Genomic DNA, 24022 nt, shown 5'->3' on the forward strand with positions numbered 1-24022 from the left:
TGACTGCTGGCAAAGCCCTAGAAGACCAAAGTGTGAATAAAGCGATCAGAAGGATAAAAGTGAGTGAGAGAAACTGAGAGAAAAATGAGTACATGTTATTAAGGGCGTATGATAGAGGTCAAACCCAGCCCCATGTGCACCTGGTCCCCTAGCGAGGCCATTTGCTGTCACCTCCACTGCTGCTCTCCACCACCAAGACACCCCTCTCTGCATTCAATCCATTCAGGAAACACTGTGCCCTTCCCACCAACACCCTGATGTTTAATTCATTCCTCAACACCCGGAGGACACTCATAACAAAAACAGGAAAAAGGGAGGAGAGAAAAGGAAAGAGAAAAAAAGAAATTAGAAAAAGACTGAAAAGTCAGATTTGTAATTCCCATTTGTGGACGTGAATGGAATGAGGGGCCCAACACAGAACAACAGAGAATATGTGGTTTGATGGGGACAAAGGACAAAGAGGAGAAAACAAACAAATCAAGAACTGCTCCACCCCACCGCCAACTCTCCTCTCCTTTGCCTCTTTTGTTTGACTCAAGGTTTGTGGAGTGGATGGGGCCTGGAGATGCCTGCGGGGGGTGGGGGGTTGCTTTTGCTCGGCACCTCTCAACGTGCTCTCTTAATCAGAGGTTGATTAAGCACACTTTGAGAAGCATGGATTATGGGGCTCCCTCGGACCAAGCTAAATTGGTCGGAAGGGAAGGAAGGCAGAGCGTGTATCGTAGCCAGGGGAACTTTTGATGTGTCAGTCAGTGCGTCTAGCATGGTTTGCTTTTATTGACCTCCCCAGCCTTGATTTGTGACAGATCCCCGGTGCTGGGATGAGAAAGGAAGGGAGGGGGGGTGGGAAAGTTTAAAAAGATTGAGCTGCTGTGCAAGAAAAGAATCCCCCCAAATTCTGCTGACCCAATGGAACGGTCCCAAGTGTAGCTTGGCATGCATTGAATAAAAACCATCAACAAAGCATCAGCAGCCGAGCAAAACGATTGGCTTGATTGATACTAAAGACATTTCCCACCGAGCCTCTACGTTTTGAATCAGAGAACACAATGTAAACAGCAGGTTTTACTAAGAGATATTGTCTCTCATCTAGGTTTCAACATCCGTACCCATTTCTAGACAGCGTGTGTCGTTTATGGATTCATGGATACTAATAGTATGATGCTTTCTTCCCGTGTGCTGTGCTCTGACTGGTTTGTAACCCCTTCAGAAAGGGTAGGCATTATTCATGTTGTGCTGGTAGCAGCACTGTTAATGTAATGAGTCAGGTTGTTAATGTGATCTCGCCTCAGACATAAAGGGTCAACCTGAGACCCTGGCTGGCGCAGACAGAGGCCTCTGCGCCCTACATAACAACGATGGGACGTGTCATAGCTGATTTATATTGCCCTTGAACCTGCCAATAGTAAGACCTTGTGGGCTTGCCTTTAAAAGAAGCCTGCAAAAGAGAGCACTGGAAGCCAGGGTGATAACATGAACGCTGTGTTCCCACCTATTGAAAGCCTGGCGCGGTACAGCTGAAGGCTTTTAAAGGCACCCATGTAATTTAAATGTGTTATTTCTCTCACACAGCACAGCACAGCGCTGGGATGCATTGATATCAGATAGCCCTGAGATGAATCTGACTTGACCTGTGAACATCAGAGTGGATGGCTTCTGCATCGCTACACAGGCATGAGAGGAATCAGCAATGGGTTCTAGGAGATAGGCATCGACACAAATTCAACTAGGCACAACACACCATTTTCGATAGCATACTGTAGGTACAGAACATATAGATTTAATAATAAAGAGATACGCATTGTCATTTCAAACTGTCAAGTCTCTCCAGACAGGATGTCAACCAGTCTGCTTATCATTTTGCCACCATTTTATTTACATCACAGAATATAGCTGCACAAACACCCTATCCATCCCTGAACACAACGCCATGGTAACTGGAGGAGGGAGATGCACTGTTTTTTGAAGCAGCCTTATTAACTCAACCCACTTGCCCATGTAATTAAAGTGTGCTTACAGTGCAGCTAATATTCACGATGTAACCTGCGAAGGCACACAGTAATTATGTGGGGCGTGACTGACAGAGATCAGGCAAAACAAACAAAGCGGGCCAGCCATCAGTCAAGTCAGTGTTGGGCCAGGTTAATAAGGATGCTCCTGCAGCTCCGTTAGATGAAGTCTGGGACTCATTCCTAGCTAATCCAATTACAGTTTGATTTTAAAGAGCTTTTTTACAACGTCACTGTCACAGACCATTTAAAATAGTCCCACTCCGGACCTTTATGAAGCTATCCCAAGTGGACAGTATTAACAAGGTGAAGAAAGTCCTTCACGAGAACTCAACGAAACCTTGAGAGGAACCAGACTCATTGACATGGGCAAATACCAAATTAGAGGACATTTGACTTGTCTGGCCAGTGCAAATTGGGACTATATTAGAGTTGGATGGGTACAGTCCAGCTCTCTGTCCCGGGGTCTGGGAGGCAGACAGGACAAATCTGGGTTTATTGGGAGAATCCCACATGTAGTGGAGTGGACCTGTGATCGATTGGGATCTGAAGTGGCTTAGCTGTGCCTCTGTGTGTCAATAGCGTCACCTTCTCCCTCACCTCTCTGATAAACCGTAGGCTCCTGCTCCACATATACCCCAGGCTGTGGACTCACAAACTGTCTGTATGCTGAGCCATCCCTGAGTCATCCCAGTCTCTAAATGCACCAAATGCAGGAGTCCAGACTCTGAGGGGTTAAGTGTTGAATTGAGGAGACATTAGAATGCACTTCACAGCACCCTGGCACGGTAGATTGAAACAAGGATTTAATTGGCTCCATATCAGGGTTAGATAGTGCCGTTGTTGACTTTGACAGAAAAACAAGGTGACTGATATTACGGAGATAAGCAAAAATCCCAACTCAATCACATCAATACATTTCTAAGGCGTGTACAGGTGGCTCACCTTGCAACCAATGACAGTGGCGCTCGCTGAAAAGATAGGCATCGGAGGTTGTGTCTTGTGTCTGCATTGTCACATGTTTATTGCTGTGTGTGTGCATGTCAATTCTCTGACAATCATCACAGTGCAGTTGTTTCAACATGATCTTGGCACAGAGGTCATGGCATTCAAAGGCATACATTTCAGTTGCTCTAGTTCCTGCTTCCTCACAGAGCATTACAGGAAGCCCCATCAAAAGGGTCACCTTTGAGCAGTGCTTTATGGGTATTTGTTTCATAGGCGACTGTATTACTTCACCCATACACTATAACTGTGAAAGCTGTTAGGATGTAATTGTACTCGTTGAGGTATTAATTTTAAAAAACAATTTTTTATCTATTTTGTTTAAGAGGACCAATTTCTAAGGGATTTGGCCTAACAATGGAAGGCCTAAACACTTAGTGGCAGCAGGACATGTGCATTACAGGTGAAGCCCTTTCTTTGTGTGGCGAAACCTCAGACTGGGTGAACACACTGGTGTTGACACTGTCTCTCTTTGTCTAAGCCCATTATCTTGTGCCCCGCAGTTTGCTTCATTCATTCCAAAATGCCACTCTTCGCATATGAGAGCATATCAGTCTCCATGGAAACTCATTTTACCAAATACTTTGTCGGCACCAAATGACCCTGCTATACTTACCATCACAGCTCTTTTCATGGAGGTGGCCTGTTTTCATTTGGAGATGAAACATTTTAAGGCAAATGTAGCCCCCGCTGGCTTGCTAGCTGTGATACTGAATTCAGAGGTGGAGCATGTAGAAAGGCCAATGTGATGTATTCATAGCCATTTCCAGAGGTTTTCAGAAAGAATGCTCACTGAACTGTTTCTATTGAGGACATTTTGTTGGTCACATAACTTCCATTCAATCTGTCAGATGGCTTGATTTACAAATAATCATCTGTTAAAGTGTTATTTGTTTGGACATGTGGAATCTCACTGTACTCTAATCACGTATCTAACTTTAATATCATAGCCATAACCACCTCAGCAAGTTACCTCACTGATTTGTTTAACTGCTGAAAATGCTTAACATACTCAGTGCACATTGCCAAATTTCCAATGTTTTTCATAAGTGAGTTTTTTACATTTTAATGACTGACAACCACAGATGGCAGTAGCACAGTGCATGGACATATGTACATCTGTATGCTCTATTTTTACGCTACTATCCTTAGCTATTTCTGTAGTTATGTATTGACCAGGATCCGTTTCAGAAAGTATTGGCTGTGGATCAATGAGGCCACAGGATTCTCTTTGGAATATTTACACTTGTGTCTTTCTCTGCAAGGCCCACAGATAATTGGTTGAAGGGAGAGTCCAGGAAGGTCAGCCAAGAAAGCAGCCGTAGGTGCCAGCGTGAAATCTACAGCAACTACAATTACTTCAACAGTGAGCGGCTGGAACAAGGTGAATGACAGGTAGGAAATAATTCATATGAATTACCTGATGTATTATGAATAACCACCTGCTGAGAGGACATCACACGGTCAGTTATAAGCCAAATTGGTTTTCAATCGTCCTTTTTTTTTGTCATTTGTTGGCAATTACCCTAGTTCTCGTGATAATATAGTCACAAATGAACCTCCGAGAACATTTCTTCCTTATGGCTTTTTGGGAGGGACAAGGTTGAAGTTGGCATGCAGGTGATCACACAATTATAGTTTGGTTACTCCTCTGTCCTCTGCTATTTTAACTTATTCTATTGAAGCTGATGCTTACCTTTTTCCAAGCCAGCTCTCTCATGTTAATAATTCATTATAAATTAACCAGAAAAACATACACACTACACACTGACACACACTACTACTGTAAGTTATTCTATAAGAAATCCTCCCATCCCAGAGATCACTTATCACATTCTGTTTTTTGGGGCGGTAAATATCTGACCTTGCAGTGCAGAGACATAAAGTATTTCACTCAAACAATTATGACTTCTTTGTTTCCTTCTGGATATCATTCTCGAGAGGAGACTCAAGCAGTCTGAGTACTTAAACCTGGTGAGTCAGTGCTCCTAGTGGAATGGTTGTCTCTCCCCATCTCCAAATCCTAGACTGGTTGCCTCAGGATACAGAGGATGGGGAGAAAAAGCCTAATTGGTGCTGAATGAAGTGTGGACCATTAATGGATGGCAATAATAGTTGAGATTTTACGACTCCCTCCACATTAGGCCTTTAAGAGAGTTTCACCTGTAGAAAAGGACACCTCGTACTTTCTGCTATCTCTTCCTGTCAAGGTGTTACAGTGTATGATAAAGGACAAGAGGAGGACACCTCCGATAAGGCCATGACAAACAGCAACACCTGATGTAAAGCTGTGTTGTATGTATTACCCAGATAGTTGGAAGCTGAACAGTATCATTCATGAAGGACAACCTATTCCAAGCCGTTTATAATTCCTTTGTGGTTGCTATGACTGCCAGTGGTGAACAGCAGGGGTGGAACATGGAATGGCTAGCTGGTGTAATGTAGTCACATATGTGGTCTCACGTCCCTTTGCACGGTGTTGACCACAACATTCGGTGCTTTCAGACCTTTTCTACTGGAAAATGATGAAGGCTCCACACTGTTTGCATTTCAGTTGATGAGGAAATGTCAGAGCATTTCAAAGAAGGCTTCTGTTTACCCATGTTTAATAACCCTCAGCATAGGAATGCCTTTGAAACTCTTACCATGTCCAGAGACATTGCATGATTGAGGTTGCAATCTAGAAGAGAAAAGGAGGATTTAAGAAATTAGAATACTTTGATGACTGTGTTCTGTGTTATAAAACAATTTGGGAAACATCTTTGGTGTAACACTAGATGACATAAAAGTGTCTCAGAGCTACAGTAAAAAGTCTATAGTAGCTAGAAACTAAATGGTGAAAACACTTTTAACAGTAGGGAATCAACGCAACACATGGACCTAAGGAATTGTTCATTCAACAAAGGTAAAATCCGTCATTACAATACAATATTATTTCAAAGTCTAGGGCTAAATTATTTAATTGCAATTTCTCGCTTGATAAATACTCTCTTCTAAGTCCAGATGTGACCAATTTGAGACAGACAGGGCACATTTGCTTGGGAGTGTAATATTTTTCTTTGTCAACTAGAAGTCCTTTTAAAGCAGAGGATCCAAGTATTTTCACCTCATTTGATCAATGTATTTCATTTGAATCCTATAATTTCTCATGCACCACCATTCACAGTGAAATTTTCACTCTATGGTAATTTTTCTGTGTGAACTGGAGATCAGAGATGGTTGATTGTGGAGGGCCCTTGTCCAGACATATTTCACAGTGTCCTCTGAAGGAGTAACTCCAGCACCCTGTAAGGTGACTTCTCATTATACTTCAACTTCATGTTATTAACTTCCTGTTAATGCAGGATGGATAGCAGCAGTGGCACCCGAGGGCCTTGGCTAATGTCTCCTGTAGTATGTCTAGTGCCACAAGCCTATATATCTCACTTCTCAATTAGAAATGTCTGGAAAGGGAAATTAACATAGGCTGCATCATGAAAGGCCTGACAACAGAGCTAATACAATTACAATAGAGTGATTAAAAAATATGAAAAAGGTGATGTATTACATTGATCATAAATGCATTCCCAATTAATTTAATTGAAGAGTACGCTATAATGTTGTAGTTAAAATATGTCCTATTAGTGTTTGGCTCATGCATGCATAAGAATTAATTATTGAATAATTGTTAGTGTATTTCAACAGTGGCAAGGCTGTGAAGGATGATGTATTTTCTTCAGTGGCTGTCCAGAGATAGGGCTTAATTACAGTGGATTGCCTTATCTCCTCGCTTTAATCCGCTTTTTGGAGTCTCCCCGCCCGCTCACACCATCTAGTCGATATCATCAGACCGCTGGCACAGCCACAGAGAGAAAGTGATCCCCATTTCTCTGTCACATTAAGGGTCATTCATGGAGTCTCCGCCTCAGCCCTGACTTAGAGCATGATGTGAAATAGCTAAGAAGAATGGTCTGTATAGAATATGACCCTCATATATCAGGTCAGAGCTCCCTGGCACAAACACACTAGTATACTCTTTGTCAACGGATTAGACTTCAACAATGTGTTACTATAACGCTATCAGAAAATTGTCTCAGTTCTTTGCCAAAAGCAATTTTTATGGACATAACCTCCACTAGCTGTGATGTTTTAAAGGTGTGTTCTTATTCGGATGCTTTCCAGTACTGCTTTACTTCCATATTGCCAAAAAGGGTTTGTCAGTTGGATTAGGACTATGATTAAAGAGGCAATGTTGTTGAAATTGCTCCGTTTCCTTCATTTACATGTAATTCAATCAGTCCATTGAGACAGCGTGGGGTGAAACGGCTAAATTCTGTACACCGAATACAACATGCCAACTGCTGATCTTGTAGTGATGGTAATAGCACTGTCAAGTTTGACAATTCCGAGAAAGCAATACTGTTATTCCCCATATTCATTTTTCAAAATCTAATTGTACTTTCATTTCTTCACCAACACAGAGCTGTCAAGCTGAACATGTAATTCAATGAGCGTCAGCCGTTGGCTTGATCATTTCTTCATTTTATTTTTAATGGTGCATATACCATTCAAAATTACTTTTTGAATTTGAGGATACGTTTGAGGATACGTAAATCATTTAGTGCTTCTATTGGACTTGACTGTGGTGTGCAGTAATCTGAGGCTGTGTCCAGGCTATATTCATCCAGTGTTATATATGCCAGTGTTGTGTTGTCTCCCTAAAGGCTTGGGGGAGAGGGGAACATTTGATCGGAGAGTGATGTGTACTGAGACTATGGCCCTCTTTATTCATAGTTGCGGCCGAAATGGGCTGTCAAAATGGAGGAAATTGAAACCAGTCAATATTGCACATCTCAGGCTGCTGAGGCATTGTGAGAGCAGCCTATCTTAAATTGCCAACAGCAGTCAAAGCCAGAGCAGATATCAACACAAGGGCACACACACACACACACACACACACACACACACACACACACACACACAAAGCCCTCCCCCAATGCCAAATGCCTCATATCTGTTGGAACCTCCACAGAGAATGGCATCTGAAAAACATGCTTAAGCCAAGGTCGTTCCTTCCTATGTTAGAAAGAAACAGCAAACTAATGCCTGCCTGCATCTGTCTGGCAGTCATCAAGTCCCTTGGACCAATCACTCTGTGAGAGCTGAGATCATTTTAATGAGAGGAGGTGAGTAGTTTCTCCTCTCAGCTTTCAGCCCTCAGTGGAGCACTATGAAAAGAGCTTTCCAGGCAAACAGTTTGCTGTTCTCAGGATTTGGAGAGACCTTTTTAATCCCCACCACCTTGTTAAATAGCGGGATTTGAAGCCTGTTTCTTAATCAAGTCTCAGTACAAATAGGATCATCTCCCGTCTTTCTCAGCCTTTCCCTGTGCGGAGTGGGAATTATAGGTGTTCTAGTGGTACTCGTGTTGGTTGTTTTATCTGAGACGTTTGAACAACACTTCAGCTGTTTCCAAGCAGGCTGCGGTACACTACAGTAATTTTCATCAGCTCGCTTGTTCAGGTAATGTTCCTCCAGGAACACTGATCTCAGGGCTTATCTTGTTAAGAGCCCCCCTGCCATCTTAAAGAAATGACTGGCTGGCGGAGACATTGGCCCAGCTTTTAGGAACCTTATTGGGGATGGGACAATGACACTAATTAGACTCATTGACGTGTTTAAAAATCAAGCTCGGTACATTCGCTTGTTTGAATTTGCTTGTTTAAATCAAATGCTGGATTGGTGCTCAATTGCAGAGTATGAAGTATAATCTTCTAGTTTGAAATGACATAGAGAATCAACAAAAATGTGTCATAATATTAGGTATATTGAAAACACTTTGGATGGAATTTTATCATGACACAATGCATTTCAAAGCACACAATATGAAGCAGCATCTGAGATGGGTAGGCACAATGTGGTGTACACCTGCAATACAGTGTAGACATGAGACAAAACAGTAAAGTGAAGAGGAAGCACTCCCCCATCAACATCAACGGGGCCGCAGTGGAGCGGGTCAAGAGCTTCAAAGGTTCCTTGGCATGCACATCACTGATGACCTGAAATGGTGCCACGCAGTTGAAGAAATTCTGCATGGCCCCTAAGACCCTCACAAACCTCTATAGATGCACCATTGAGAGCATTCTGTCAGGCTGCATCTGCAACTGTAACGCCCTCAACCGCATCACCAAGGGCACGCTGCCTGCCCTCCAGGACCTTTATAGAACTCAGTGTCAAAGGAAGGTCAAGAAGATCAGCAAGGACCTCAGCCACCCAAGGCACGGTCTGTTTACTATGCTACCATCTAGCAGACCGAGACGGTACAGGTGCATCAGAGCTGGGACCAAGACGCTGAGAAACCCTGATGTCTTTCTATCACGAGGCCATCAGACTGTTGAACAGCCATCACTAGCCAGCTACCTGCCCGGTACTCAGCCCTGATCCTTGATACTAATGCCCCATGTATGTACAGTCCATTTGGAAAGTATTCAGACCCCTTGACTTTTTCCATATTTTGTTACGTTACAGCCTTATTTTAAAATGGATAAAATAGTTTTTTCCTCATCAATGACAAAGCATTCCTCACCCTAATGACAAAGCAAAACCAGGTTTTTAGGAAATGTTTGCAAATGTTTGCAAAAAACTGAAATATCACATTTACATAAGTATTCAGACCCTTTACTTAGTACTTTGTTGAAGCACCTTTGGCAGCAATTACAGCCTCGAGTCTACTTGGGTATATTGCTACACGCTTTGCACACCTGTATTTGGGGAGTTTCTCCCATTCTTCTCTGCAGATCCTCTCAAGCTCTGTCAGGTTGGATGGGGTGTGTCGCTGTACAGCTATTTTCAGGTCTCTCCAGAGATGTTAGATCGGGTTCAAGTCTGGGCTACTCAAGGACATTCAGAGACTTGTCCCGAAGCCACTTCTGCATTGTCTTGTCTGTGTGCTTAGGGTCGTTGTCCTGTTGGAGGGTACATTTTTGCCCCAGTCTGAGGTCCTGAGCGCTCTGAAGCAGGTTTTCATCAAGGATCTCACTGTACTTTGCTCCGTGCACCTTTCCCTCGATCCTGACTAGTCTCCCAGTCCCTGACGCTGAAAAACATCCCCACATTCACAGTAGGGATGGTGCCAGTGCCTCTTCAACCTCAGGAGGCTGAAGAAATTTGGCTTGTCACCTATAACCCTCACAAACTTTTACTTGAGAGCATCCTGTCAGGCTGTATCACCGCCTGGTACAGCAACTGCACCGCCCACAACCGCAGGGCCCTCCAAAGGGTGGTGCAGTCTGCACAACGCATCACCTGGGGAAAACTACCTGACCTCCAGGACACCTACAGCACCCGATGTCACAGGAAGGCCAAAAAGATCATCAAGGACAACAACCACCCGAGCCACTGCCTGTTCACCCCGTTACCCCGCTACCCGCTACTGTCGGAATTATTAGAGGCACCAGCATTTCGCTACACTCGCAATAACATCTACTAACCATATGTATGTGACCAATAACATTTGATTTGATTTGGAGGCCATTGTGTTCTTGGGGACCTTCAATGCTGCATACATTTTTTGGTACCCTTCCCCAGATCTGTGCCTCAACACAATCCTGTCTCGGGGCTTTACGGACAATTCCTTCGACCTCATGGCTTGGTATTTGCTCTGACATGCACTGTCAACTGTGGGACCTTATATAGACAGGTGTGGGCCTTGCCAAGTCATGTCCAATCAATTGAATTTACCACAAGTTTCTACAACTTGATTGGAGTCCACATCTCAAGGATGATCAATGGAAACAGGATGCACCTGAACTCAATTTCGAGTCTCATAGCAAAGGGTATATAAGTGAATACTTATGTAAATAAGGTATTTCTGTTATTTGCTAAAATGTTTAAAAAACTGTTTTTGCTTTGGTATTGTGTGTAGATTGAAGAGGAATTTTAAAAATATAATACATTTGAGAAAAAGTATGTAATATAACAAAATATGGAAAAGGGGAAGGGGTCTGAATACTTTCCAATGGCACTTTAGATTCATTGTATATACAGTATATACTGTATTCTGGACATAGTTCATCCCAATATACCTACTACTGTACATTCCATTTTCCTTCCAAATGATATACTGTCTACACAGCACCAATGTTCCCTCTAAGCTGTGCAAGTGCCCAGCTGCATACCTCCTCTAGGACTGCCACGCAGAGACGCAAGAGATTGAACATCACTGAGTTCGCCCCATTAGCACTATATAGATCAATGTTTTTTATGTGACCTAATCAACATTATATCAGCCCCTTTTCAATGCAACAAACCAAAACAAATCTAACTTTTCAAGATTGAGTCTGTGATTTTCTTGTAGGCAGAACAGGAACGCAACGGAGTAGAATTCTATTGGCTGAGGTAGCCCATGAGCGGTCTTTCAATCACCACTGAGTGAATGTGCTTTTCAGATCAGTGTAGATCAGCAGAGCCATGGGTGTGCACGTGTTGATATTCTTTGCTAGTTGGTGAGTTATTAGCCCAGTTATAGATACGTATAGGTCAGCAATGGAGAGTTACTGCTTCCTACACACAAAACGTGTAGGCTACATTTCTTTGAAATCAGTCAGATAAAAAGCTTATGTATTAATTAAAGGTGAAGAGTTGTATTTTGAGACAGTCTTGAATATGTAAATAAGCCAATAGGCAGAGGGCTACATTGTCTATTTCTCTGTATGGTAATAATAATACATTTCATTTTTAAAGTGGTTTCTTGCATCATACGACACAATACAATGCAATTTACAGTCACCAATTTGACCCATGGTGTTACAGAGCAAGTAAAATATAATTCATTAATGTCAAGCCCTTCATAATATAAAACGTTTTTAAAAGTCTCATGCAATGTAGGTCTGCATTGAACACCACATATAGGCTGCTTTAGGCTGTATCACAGAAATGTGAAAATGTTATGGGATTTGCTCCATTGGTTTTGTTGGTAGGCCTACAGTATGCTCAAATAGCCACAATAGCCTATTGGCTACTGTCTAAGACTGTAAGGGTACATCCTCAGTGTTCACTTTAAACAAGTGCCAGAAGCTGCACAAAATTCTCACAACGTTCAAGTCTCCTCTCATAAGACCTCAAATTTACTGCGTGCCCAACAAAGGAAACATTGCAAACCAAGTATTTATGTTGTGGATTCTGACACATGCTCACTGAAATAGATCTACTCTGGATTGTCATTTCTTGTTTGTTTGTTTTTTTGTTTGTTTGTTTGTTTGTTGAATATTTGTGTATTTGTATTGTATTTTCTAGACATTATACTGTGCTGTTGGAGCTAGAAACAAAGCATTTCACTGCACCTGTTATAACACCTGCAAATCTGTGTACGTGACCAATAAAGTTTGATTTGATTTTAATTTGTTTATGCTAGGTGGACATGCTATCTGGCTGGCTGGCGGGTACAGGCAGGGTCCCTTCTGCTTAAGATGCAGTGGAGCCTCTATGGGTTAGGAGGGCCAGCTCTATCAATCTGCTCCCCTACGGCCCCCACGTTCCCCAGCGCGGTTAATCACCGCTACTAATTAGAACTAATTACTCATGGCTGCCCTGGAGAGCCCCCCTTGCAAGCTCACGCTGATCTCAAGGTCCTCCATTGGCACCCCGCTGCTTGGTATTCCTCAGGTAAGGAAGGAGGCGGAGGTGGAGCCGCAGGGTCGCTCCCTGATCCTCACTTTTTGGTGTGAAAATACAACACATCCCCAGTGATTATAGTGATAGCTGAGGTATTGTAGAATGCTAGGCCTTAGCAGGCAGCCTGTTTCACTGATATGCAGGGCAGCACTATTTCAATGGGCCATTAAGATGGGGGGCTTGTTTGTGCTGGTCTGGCGTAGGGATCTTGTCTGCATGCACACAGGCTCCTGCAAGCTTAATGATCCAACACCTTTTTACTACCTCTGTCATTAATTGTGCCCATGGCCATGACTCTCTGGGTTGTGTCGCGTTTGGGTGATTTTTCTCCCAGTAATTTTGCTTTAATAGATTCAATTTGCTTTCATTTGCTTTATATTGATTTATTTGTCCTGTTTTGTCTCGTCAACCATAGAAACGTATAATTTCTCACAAGAGTTTTAGAGAGGAGAGCGAAAAAAAACCAAATCTAATTTCCTAAGAGATATTGAGCGAGATGTAACAAAGAAATGACAAATGATGTTGATATGGTCGGCAAGTGAAGCTTGACTAGAGCCACATGAACTCACTTCATAAATCATCTCTTCTTTCATACATACCAAGCAAGATAATCACATTAAAATATGAAGTTTCATATCAGGTGCAAACAATGAAGCTTAAGGATGAGAGCAGAGGTCGTTCACTCCAGTAGAAAGCCATAATCTGATCATTTCTTAACCATTAAATAGGTCATGTACTGTCGGCATACATCTAGTCAGTGCCATCCGATAGCTCTGGACACTGAACTTGCTGATGTCAGCCTCAAATCATCATAGAAATATAATTTGTATGGTAGCTAAGTGGATTAGTGCCACTGTTAAAGGTCCTCTATAGACAATGGGCCGATGGATATATCTGGAATAGATAGCTTTGCCCACCCCAGGTTATGTTAGACACAACACCTGCTTTTTGTCTGATTGCTACGCTGAGAGAGTGTGAAGCCCTTACCTTTCATTGACCTCATAATATAAAGTGGCCAAGGGAAGCACACAGACACACACACACACACACACACACACACACCCTTTTTAAGGCCACTGAAAGTCTACACCAGACCAGAGGACAGTTGTTTTGTGGGCTTGAGGCTTAGAGCTGAGAAACAGCAGATCGGGCAGATGATACAACATTCCCAGCTTGTTACTTCTGGTTTAAGGCCTTTGTAATGTAAAGTGTGACCAAATAGGCTTATTGTGGGCTTGATATGAAATGTTGTTTTCCATGTTAACTTTATCTTCAAAGGCTTAAACAGTTTTTTAAGACATGGATTTGCAAATTTGTTATACAACATTAAGCATGGCATACCTTATGTTTTTTAAATTGAATATCTCTTCAGACAGAAATGTACTCAATACAAGTGATCTTTATTACTAAACCAGCGAGACCTATTCAAGATACATTGAAGAAGCGTCACTTATTTTTCTCGCCACAGCACCAGTCTACATCCTATTATGTTCTATTCATTGCTGTACGCAACAATGCACTTCCTGGTATAGGAACAAGATGAGGTTAGGGGTGATCTTTTTCTCCCAGAGGCTGCCAATTGGTAGACGCATTTCGAAATGCAGTTCCATATGAAGAAACAGCCATGTCCTATAGAATATCATTCCTTTGTCAGTGGTCTTTAATGGGGATATTTGGCATTCATGCATTCAGCTTTGTTTTTCTTGCAGTCTCTCACAAATTCAGGTGGATGAAGGTCAAGCTTTGAAGCTGGAACCTTTCATATGTCTTCCCACAGCTCTCCGAATTAATGTTGTGTTTTTGTTTTCAGAGACACATACAGTGATAAAGATTTAATGGACATTTAATTATTTTTCACACGTGAAATGACAGAAAACCTTTGAGGCTAATATTTTTTTTTTAATGCAGCAAGCACAAAAGAATTGGGACGACGGAAAGTTCAGTTTCAAAAGATAGTCTCTGTTCATTTGGAACGGCTATTGTCAAATAACAGCTTTTCCAAGCCCCTCTAAATCATGCCAAACGGGTGCTTTGTTTATGAGAGAATTCAGTAGGATTTGTCTGTGTGGTGATATGTTTGTATTGTGTGATATTTTTCTCCCTCTAAGCCTGACATACTTTTATGTAATGGAGAAACAGTGGGTGACCAAACAATGCTCCTTCTGTGAATAATGTTTTTGTCTGTCATTATAACTTCTTTGATGCCACTGTGGGGCTTTGATGCAAATGAATGTGGATGTCACAAACCCCTTAACAGGCACCTCACCCCAATGTGAGGCTAAGGGGAGAGAGACCCCATCGCTGGATCATGTTTCTGTATAAATTGAAGATGAAAAGTTTAATTTGTCATAAAGTTAGGAGAAACATCAAACAAACTGTTATCTGTTGCAATGTATCCAACTGTTAATTGGTCTTTTGTTCGCCTCCCCTCGCTGTCCTTCTTTTTTTAATTCACAAGAAATATAGCTCTGAACCTCAAATGAACCCCTCAAAAATACAAAGCCGGAGCCCAATTCTATTCATTAGAGAAGCTAGCAGTAGCTGTTGGCTGTCACTGCCACCAAGGGGCCTGTCCATGGCTGCATCTGACATCTGTTGGCATAATGTTGCATAAAGCCTGATAGGCAACAGGAGCTGATTTATAATGTTCTCTATTTAAGTGGATGTCTTAAGGTAATTATAAGCTGGTGGGGAGCTCCTACTAATTGCACCTTCCCTGATCTGTAATGAAGGCCAAGCAGCGTGAATGAACACATTCCAGGCACCACCATTAGTTGAGGAGCGAAGGCAGCTGAGCTTGACCAGTTAGTGTTGGTTTTGCTCTGGGCTGGAGATGGTCACCTGCTGTTATTCCATGTCCTCGGACAATTTCTTTTGGATAATTAACTGAGATGCCACATATGGTGCGTTTGTGGGAAATGTGATCGCTAGTGGACGCTGAGGAGTAGAGAAAGCCAAATGAAGGCTCCTGGTTGTGACCAAAGCTCTGGCCACCTAGCACTCTGCAAATGATGTGACATAACCATTCCTTTTGACATGCACTAAATAAACCCAAATACTGTGTCCACATGAAATAGGGAGGCCTAATTGACATGGGAGGAAATTCATTATTAGGAGGATTAGATGGTGAGGTAAATTAAGTGCATTAATGAGGAATGAATATTAGCAATTTTTATATCAGCGGATTAAGATATTGTCAAAAGAGAGGCATCCTAAGGACGCAATGAAAAGTAAATAGGGAATGAGTGGTACATACGTTATCATATGGCTGGGGAACAGTAGGGGAGGAGGTAAGATGAACGAGGATCTCCGACAATGAAATATGAACACTGGAACAAACAGATCATGGTTCAAATGAAATGGTCGCAAGAGCATTAATTCACAAAAACAAATATTTAAGATGATATTGATTGAGTATGGGTCAAGGGTAATAAAAATATCTTCTGTGGATACCGTACATCTTTGGGATGATTATAAAAAGAAATTTAACAATAAGCTGACTTCAAAAGTAAATCGACTATTTTAGTACCTGCATGTGGTTGAATAACACAAGGACAAAAAGACATCAGGATAAAGACAAAGACAGTGTAAAGCAGACTTCATGAGAATGATGTAAATGGAGGATAACTAGCAAAACATAATGTATGGGTCAAGACCATGGGAAGGGAGATGGAATTGGAATAGACACAACACTGAGCCCTGGGGAACCTCATTGTTGTGAACGCTGGGCTGGACTTTTCTCAGTTGACCTTATTAAAAGTATCAACAAGGTTATAGAATAATTTGAGAAACAAGAGGTGCCAAAGATTGTCAGATCAGCAACAGTAAAATGTGTCTAAAGATGAACGGTATCAAATACAGCCTAGAGATCAAGGCGAACTAAGACAGAGTGGAGAGAAGCTGCATAAGCACTCAGTTACAGAGGAGCTGTTTCCGTTGAGTGAGCTGCACAAAAGCAAGATTAGAGGGGATCAAGTGGAGAACGCTGAGAAAGGAATTCAGTGGAATTGACAGCACATTCAAGGGTTTCTGAGAAGAAGGGAAGACAAGAGACAGGGTGATAATTTCTTAGATTTGAAGGGTCAAGATGAAGCTTCCTGATAACCAGATTTAAATGAAATTGAAAATACAGGGGGAACACAGACATGGGAAAAATAAATACTGTTTTACATTGCCTTGCAAAAGATTTCGGCCCACTTGAACTTTGCGACCTTTTGCCACATTTCAGGCTTCAAACATAAAGATATAAAACTGTATTTTTTTTGTGAAGAATCAACAACAAGTGGGACACAATCATGAAGTGGAATGACATTTATTGGATATTTCAAACTTTTTTAACAAATCAAAAACTGAAAAATTGGGCGTGCAAAATTATTCAGCCCCCTAAAGCTAATACTTTGTAGCGCCACCCTTTGCTGTGATTACAGCTGTAAGTTGCTTGGGGTATGTCTCTATCAGTTTTGCACATCGAGAGACTGAAATTTTTTCCCATTCCTCCTTGCAAAACAGCTCAAGCTCAGTGAGGTTGGATGGAGAGCATTTGTGAACAGTAGTTTTCAGTTCTTTCCACAGATTCTCGATTGGATTCAGGTCTGGACTTTGACTTGGCCATTCTAACACCTGGATATGTTTCTTTTTGAACCATTCCATTGTAGATTTTGCTTTATGTTTTGGATCATTGTCTTGTTGGAAGACAAATCTCCGTCCCAGTCTCAGGTCTTTTGCAGACTCCATCAGGTTTTCTTCCAGAATGGTCCTGTATTTGGCTCCATCCATCTTCCCATCAATTTTAACCATCTTCCCTGTCCCTGCTGAAGAAAAGCAGGCCCAAACCATGATGCTGCCACCACCATGTTTGACAGTGGGGATGGTGTGTTCAGGGTGATGAGCTGTGTTGCTTTTACGCCAAACATAACGTTTTGCAATGTTGCCAAAAAGTTCAATTTTGGTTTCATCTGACCAGAGCACCTTCTTCCACATGTTTGGTGTGTCTCCCAGGTGGCTTGTGGCAAACTTTAAACAACACTTTTTATGGATATCTTTAAGAAATGGCTTTCTTCTTGCCACTCTTCCATAAAGGCCAGATATGTGCAATATACGACTGATTGTTGTCCTATGGACAGAGTCTCCCACCTCAGGTGTAGATCTCTGCAGTTCATCCAGAGTGATCATGGGCCTCTTGGCTGCATCTCTGATCAGTCTTCTCCTTGTATGAGCTGAAAGTTTAGAGGGACGGCCAGGTCTTGGTAGATTTGCAGTGGTCTGATACTCCTTCCATTTCAATATTATCGCTTGCACAGTGCTCCTTGGGATGTTTAAAGCTTGGGAAATCTTTTTGTATCTAAATCCGGCTTTAAACTTATTCACAACAGTATCTCAGACCTGCCTGGTGTGTTCCTTGTTCTTCATGATGCTCTCTGCGCTTTTAACGGACCTCTGAGACTATCACAGTGCAGGTGCATTTATACTGAGACTTGATTACACACAGGTGGATTGTATTTATCATCATTAGTCATTTAGGTCAACATTGGATCATTCAGAGATCCTCACTGAACTTCTGGAGAGAGTTTGCTGCACTGAAAGTAAAAGGGCTGAATAATTTTGCACGCCCAATTTTTCAGTTTTTTATTTGTTAAAAAGTTTGAAATATCCAATAAATGTCGTTCCACTTCATGATTGTGTCCCACTTGTTGTTGATTCTTCACAAAAAAATACAGTTTTATATCTTTATGTTTGAAGCCTGAAATGTGGCAAAAGGTCGCAAAGTTCAAGGGGGCCGAATACTTTTGCAAGGCACTGTATGTGCGTTCAATAATAGCTTGGTGTCAGCCAACAGCGAAGATCTGCTTCAAATGTAAATTATATCTTATCCTTCAAATTCTACAGTATGAATTTCATATCGTTTTTTGAGAAATGTCTTTTTAAAGTATATTTATAATTCGATTGTGCTGGCTATTAAGACATCATTAATAATTATTACATAGCTTATGTGTGAGAACAATACACAATAGGCCTTTTCTTAGCTCCGGGCTATCCAGGCTAGACTGGCCCTGGGCTAGCTTAGCCTGTGGTCACACCAGTATTTGTTAACCCTGGGCTAAGCTTTAGCCCTGGGCTAAGGATTCACAGTTATTCCAAAGCCCTGGGCTAACGGACAAACACAATATACGACCAACATTCTATCTCTGACATGTGACCCGTGTTATAAATTGATAATAAGATATTTATCATCACATCTTGTTGCTTCTAGCCTAGCATTTGATTTCCAACAGTGATTGTTTGTTTGTATAAACCTTGCTGTCTGTCTGTCTGACCTCGGAAATGATGTTTCACTTTTGAAATTCGACCTCGCCCCTGTAAGGGGATGCTGTGCACAAATGAGACATCAACTTCCTGTAGCGGAGCGTGGTTAAAATCACTGGGGAGGCCAAGCCAGGAAACACATGGCCATATCACAACCTATGTGTTAGTTCATATTCCTTGCCACCATGATATATAGGGCTAAGGCCCACACAATAAGAAGACAATAAGAAGACACAATGACAGAATAAATTCAACCACACTTTTGTTGCGTCACAAAACTGGAGAGCAACATCTGTCCTGTGAAGTCCACAAAGCATATTGCATGTAACAAACAGTTACATGACCTACAGCATGGTCAAGGAAGTTAATGTTTCCCACACCTTCAGACTACTAAATAACTATTAATTCTGAACCATGGAGAGTTACCGCAAATCGAAAAGAAAACAGGAGCTGCCTCCACTATTACTGTACCATTTCAGCTTTATTTTATTATTATTATTTAACCAGGTAGGCTAGTTGAGAACAAGTTCTCATTTACAACTGCGACCTGGCCAAGATAAAGCATAGCAGTGTGAACAGACAACAACACAGAGTTACATAAGGAATAAACAATTAACAAGTCAACAACATAGTAGAAAAAAAGAAAAAAAGAGTCTATATACATTGTGTGCAAAAGGCATGAGGAGGTAGGCGAATAATTACAATTTAGCAGATCAACACTGGAGTGATAAATGATCAGATGGTGATGTACAGGTAGAGATACTGGTGTGCAAAAGAGCAGAAAAGTAAATAAATATAAACAGTATGGGGATGAGGTAGGTAAATTGGGTGGGCTATTTACCGATGGACTATGTACAGCTGCAGTGATCGGTTAGCTGCTCAAATAGCAGATGTTTGAAGTTGGTGAGGGAGATAAAAGTCTCCAACTTCAGCAATTTTTGCCATTCGTTCCAGTCACAGGCAGCAGAGAACTGGAACGAAAGGCGGCCAAATGAGGTGTTGGCTTTAGGGATGATCAGTGAGATACACCTGCTGGAGCGCGTGCTACGGATGGGTGTTGCCATCGTGACCAGTGAACTGAGATAAGGCGGAGCTTTACCTAGCATGGACTTGTAGATGACCTGGAGCCAGTGGGACTGGCGACGAATATATAGCGAGGGCCAGCCGACTAGAGCATACAAGTCGCAGTGGTGGGTGGTATAAGGTGCTTTAGTAACAAAACGGATGGCACTGTGATAAACTGCATCCAGTTTGCTGAGTAGAGTATTGGAAGCTATTTTGTAGATGACATCGCCGAAGTTGAGGATCGGTAGGATAGTCAGTTTCACTAGGGTAAGTTTGGCGGCGTGAGTGAAGGAGGCTTTGTTGCGGAATAGAAAGCCGAGTCTAGATTTGATTTTAGATTGTAGATGTTTGATATGAGTCTGCAAGGAGAGTTTACAGTCTAGCCAGACACCTAGGTACTTATAGATGTCCACATGTTCTAGGTCGGAACCATCTAGGGTGGTGATGCGAGTCGGGCGTGCCGGTGAAGGCAGCGAACGGTTGAAAAGCATGCATTTGGTTTTACTAGCGTTTAAGAGCAGTTGGAGGCCACGGAAGGAGTATTGTAGGCATTGAAGCTCGTTTGGTGGTTAGATAGCACAGTGTCCAAGGAAGGGCCAGAAGTATACAGAATGGTGTTGTCTGCGTGGAGGTGGATCAGGGAATCGCCCGCAGCAAGAGCAACATCATTGATATATACAGAGAAATTTCAACATCATCAAATCACCTATGCTTAGTCTAATACAGTGACAACCAAAAGGTGCCAAAAACAATTTAGTCCAATCAACATAAGCTAAATATGATGTGGCTGTCCATGGGACTGATTTATCCCTCTGTGTGTGTGTGTTCGTGTGTGCTTGCAAGTAGAAAATAACATAATCATTGGCCAGTACGGAGAATTAAGTAAAACCACAAGCTCAAATCCATATCTCCATCCATGGCTACTTTAGGAAAGGATCAATTTTAACACTTGCTTAGCACCAGGTTAAATTTCCCTTAGCCCAGGACTAAGTAGCAGTGTGAACTCACCTAATAATACATTCATTAATGCAATTGCACAATCAAACAATTTCAAATCAAATCAAATCAAATTGTATTTCTCACATACACATGGTTAGCAGATGTTAATGCGAGCATAGCGAAATGCTTGTGCTTCTAGTTCCAACAATGCAGTAATAACCAATGAGTAATCTAACCTAACAATTTCACAACAACTACCGTATTCACAAAAGTATAAAGGAATGAAGAATATGTACATAAAAATATATCAATTATCAATTACAAGTGGCTGGAGTTGAGTCAGTATGTTGGCAGCAGCCACTCAATGTTAGTGGTGGCTGTTTAACAGTCTGATGGCCTTGAGATAGAAGCTGTTTTTCAGTCTCTCAGTCCCTGCTTTGATGCACCTGTACTGACCTCGCCTTCTGGATGATAGCGGGGTGAACAGGCAGTGGCTCGGGTGGTTGTTGTCCTTGATGAACTTTATGGCCTTCCTGTGACATCGGGTGGTGTAGGTGTCCTGGAGGGCAGGTAGTTTGCCCCCGGTGAAGCGTTGTGCAGTTGCCGTACCAGGCAGTGATAGAGCCCGACAGGATGCTCTCGATTGTGCATCTGTAAAGGTTTGTGAGTGCTTTTGGTGACAAGCCGAATTTCTTCAGCCTCCTGAGGTTGAAGAGGCGCTGCTGCGCCTTCTTCACCATGCTGTCTGTGTGGGTGGACCAATTCAGTTTGTCCGTGATGTGTACGCCGAGGAACTTAAAACTTACTTCCCTCTCCACCACTGTCCCGTCGATGTGGATATGGGGTTGGTTGCTCCCTCTGCTGTTTCCTGAAGCCCACGGTCATCTCCTTTGTTTTGTTGACGTTGAGTGTGAGGTTATTTTCCTGACACCACACTCCGAGGGCCCTCACCTCCTCCCTGTAGGCCGCCTCGTCGTTGTTGGTAATCAAGCCTACCACTGTAGTGTCGTCTGCAAACTTGATGATTGAGTTGGAGGCGTGCATGGCAACACAGTCGTGGGTGAACAGGGAGTACAGGAGAGGGCTCAGAATGCACCCTTGTGGGGCCCCAGTGTTGAGGATCAGCGGGGTGGAGATGTTGTTACCTATTCTCACCACATGGGGGCGGCCCGTAAGGAAGTCCAGTACCGAGTTGCACAGGGCGGGGTCGAGACCCAGGGTCTCGAGCTTGATGACGAGTTTGGAGGGTACTATGGTGTTAAATGATGAACAACATTCTCACATAGGTATTCCTCTTGTCCAGATGGGTTAGGGCAGTGTGCAGTGTGGTTGCGATTGCGTTGTCTGTCGACCTATTGGGGCGGTAAGCAAATTGGAGTGGAGGTGTCAGCTAGGGTGGAGGTGATATGGTCCTTGACTAGTCTCTCAAAGCACTTCATGATGACGGAAGTGAGTGCTACGGGGCGGTAGTCGTTTAGCTCAGTTACCTTCGCTTTCTTGGGAACAGGGACAATGGCGGTCCTCTTGAAGCATGTGGGAACAGCATACTGGGATAAGGATTGATTGAATATGTCCGTAAACACACCAGTCAGCTGGTCTGCGCATGCTCTGAGGACACGGCTGGGGATGCCGTCTGGGCCTGCAGCCTTGCGAGGGTTAACACATTTAAATGTTTTACTCACGTCGGCTGCAGTGAAGGAGAGTCTGCAGGTTTTGGCAGCGGGCCGTGTGAGTGGCACTGTATTGTCTTCAAAGCGAGCAAAGAAGTTGTTAAGTCTGTCTGGGAGCAAGACATCCTGGTCCGCGACGGAGCTGGTTGCCAAATAATCAGTGTCCAAACCTCTGCATTTTATTTTGACCACAATTCCTTGGAACCATTAGCAATACACTTTGAAATGTAATTTCTCCCCCAGTATTTAACAGAATAAATTTTGATTGCATTCCATGAGTGATCACTCTGTAACCCATCATCCATCCTTAATAATGTCGCTCATTCAGCTTGGTTTCCATTAATAACCAGTCTACGTGACATTGTCAACATTCTTCCCCCAAACAACAGGGTCTGTCAGGCATGCCTGGTTCGCAATCAGGTCATTTAATGTATTTCTATAATTGATAGTCCATAACATGTTGATACGTGATTATCCTGTAGTGTGTATGGCCTTTTATCTCATTGAGTGAAAGAAACTCCCAACGCAGCTTCCTGAGATCATCTATTTATCGTGTGGCATTTAGCAGGGGCCTGATGACAGCAGCTCTCCACTTTAATTAAAGGTTCAACCTCTTCCCTGGATGACACATTGACTGGTTTGTGCCTTGGAAAAGTGAAGGTACATGTCTAGTCCATCAGACTCCTTAGGCCATGGCTCGCCAACCTTCAAGGTAAAGAGCAGTGGAGATGGTATTTTGGTGAGGTCATCACAGGGCAAGACCACAGAGACTTGTTGGAATAAGGTGGGTTATCCAGACATGCACTTGTTAATATAAAAATATGGTGATTATGTATTGTGTAATCTCTTTAATTTATTGTAACCTCTTAATGTTTTAGGGCTCTAAAGGTTGGACATATTGTTGTTTATTTGTCATTATTATTTATGTTTTTGTATTAACTTGTCCCCTCCTACGAAGCCATGGTTCTTTCATTAAGTTTATAGTGACCTTCTGCTTTTGCAGATGTGGCATCTGCAACTCAGTCGGTAGCAGTGAATGGCTAATGGTCCATCCCTCAGCTATTTTACGGATGACTGGAGAATGTGTCCACTTTGCATGGTTCCCTTCCTCCATTTTTCAAACTTTTCCTGAGTTGTGGGTGACACAGCTTGAAAGGGTTTCAGGAGAGGCAGCACACAAACGAAGAGTAAGCCCAGATGATACAATCACTTTGTTCAGCATGAACACTTCGGCAAACATGTCTCCCTTCTGCGGGCAGCCACAAGGCTTGTGTGTAAGACAGCGGATTGGCTCTTCTTCTTCTTCTCAAAGTTAACCCTTGAGATTTCATACTAACAGAATTTCTGGAAAGCCGTACTGCACAGGGACTCATGTTCCTA

General features: G+C 42.5%; 1 protein-coding gene across 3 annotated transcripts in view; it reads left to right on the forward strand.

Annotated features, from left to right (window-relative positions):
• Nucleotides 1-24022, forward strand: part of LOC135555392 (RNA binding protein fox-1 homolog 3-like) — a 478747-nt gene that overhangs the window by 52748 nt on the left and 401977 nt on the right. For all 3 annotated transcript variants that reach the window (XM_064987771.1, XM_064987768.1, XM_064987770.1), the window contains exon 2: nucleotides 4280-4409. The gene's annotated coding sequence lies outside the window, so the exon portion shown is untranslated. The remainder of the gene's footprint in view (nucleotides 1-4279; nucleotides 4410-24022) is intronic.

This window comes from Oncorhynchus masou, chromosome 15, assembly GCF_036934945.1.
Source record: "Oncorhynchus masou masou isolate Uvic2021 chromosome 15, UVic_Omas_1.1, whole genome shotgun sequence".
Lineage (NCBI taxonomy): Eukaryota > Metazoa > Chordata > Actinopteri > Salmoniformes > Salmonidae > Oncorhynchus > Oncorhynchus masou.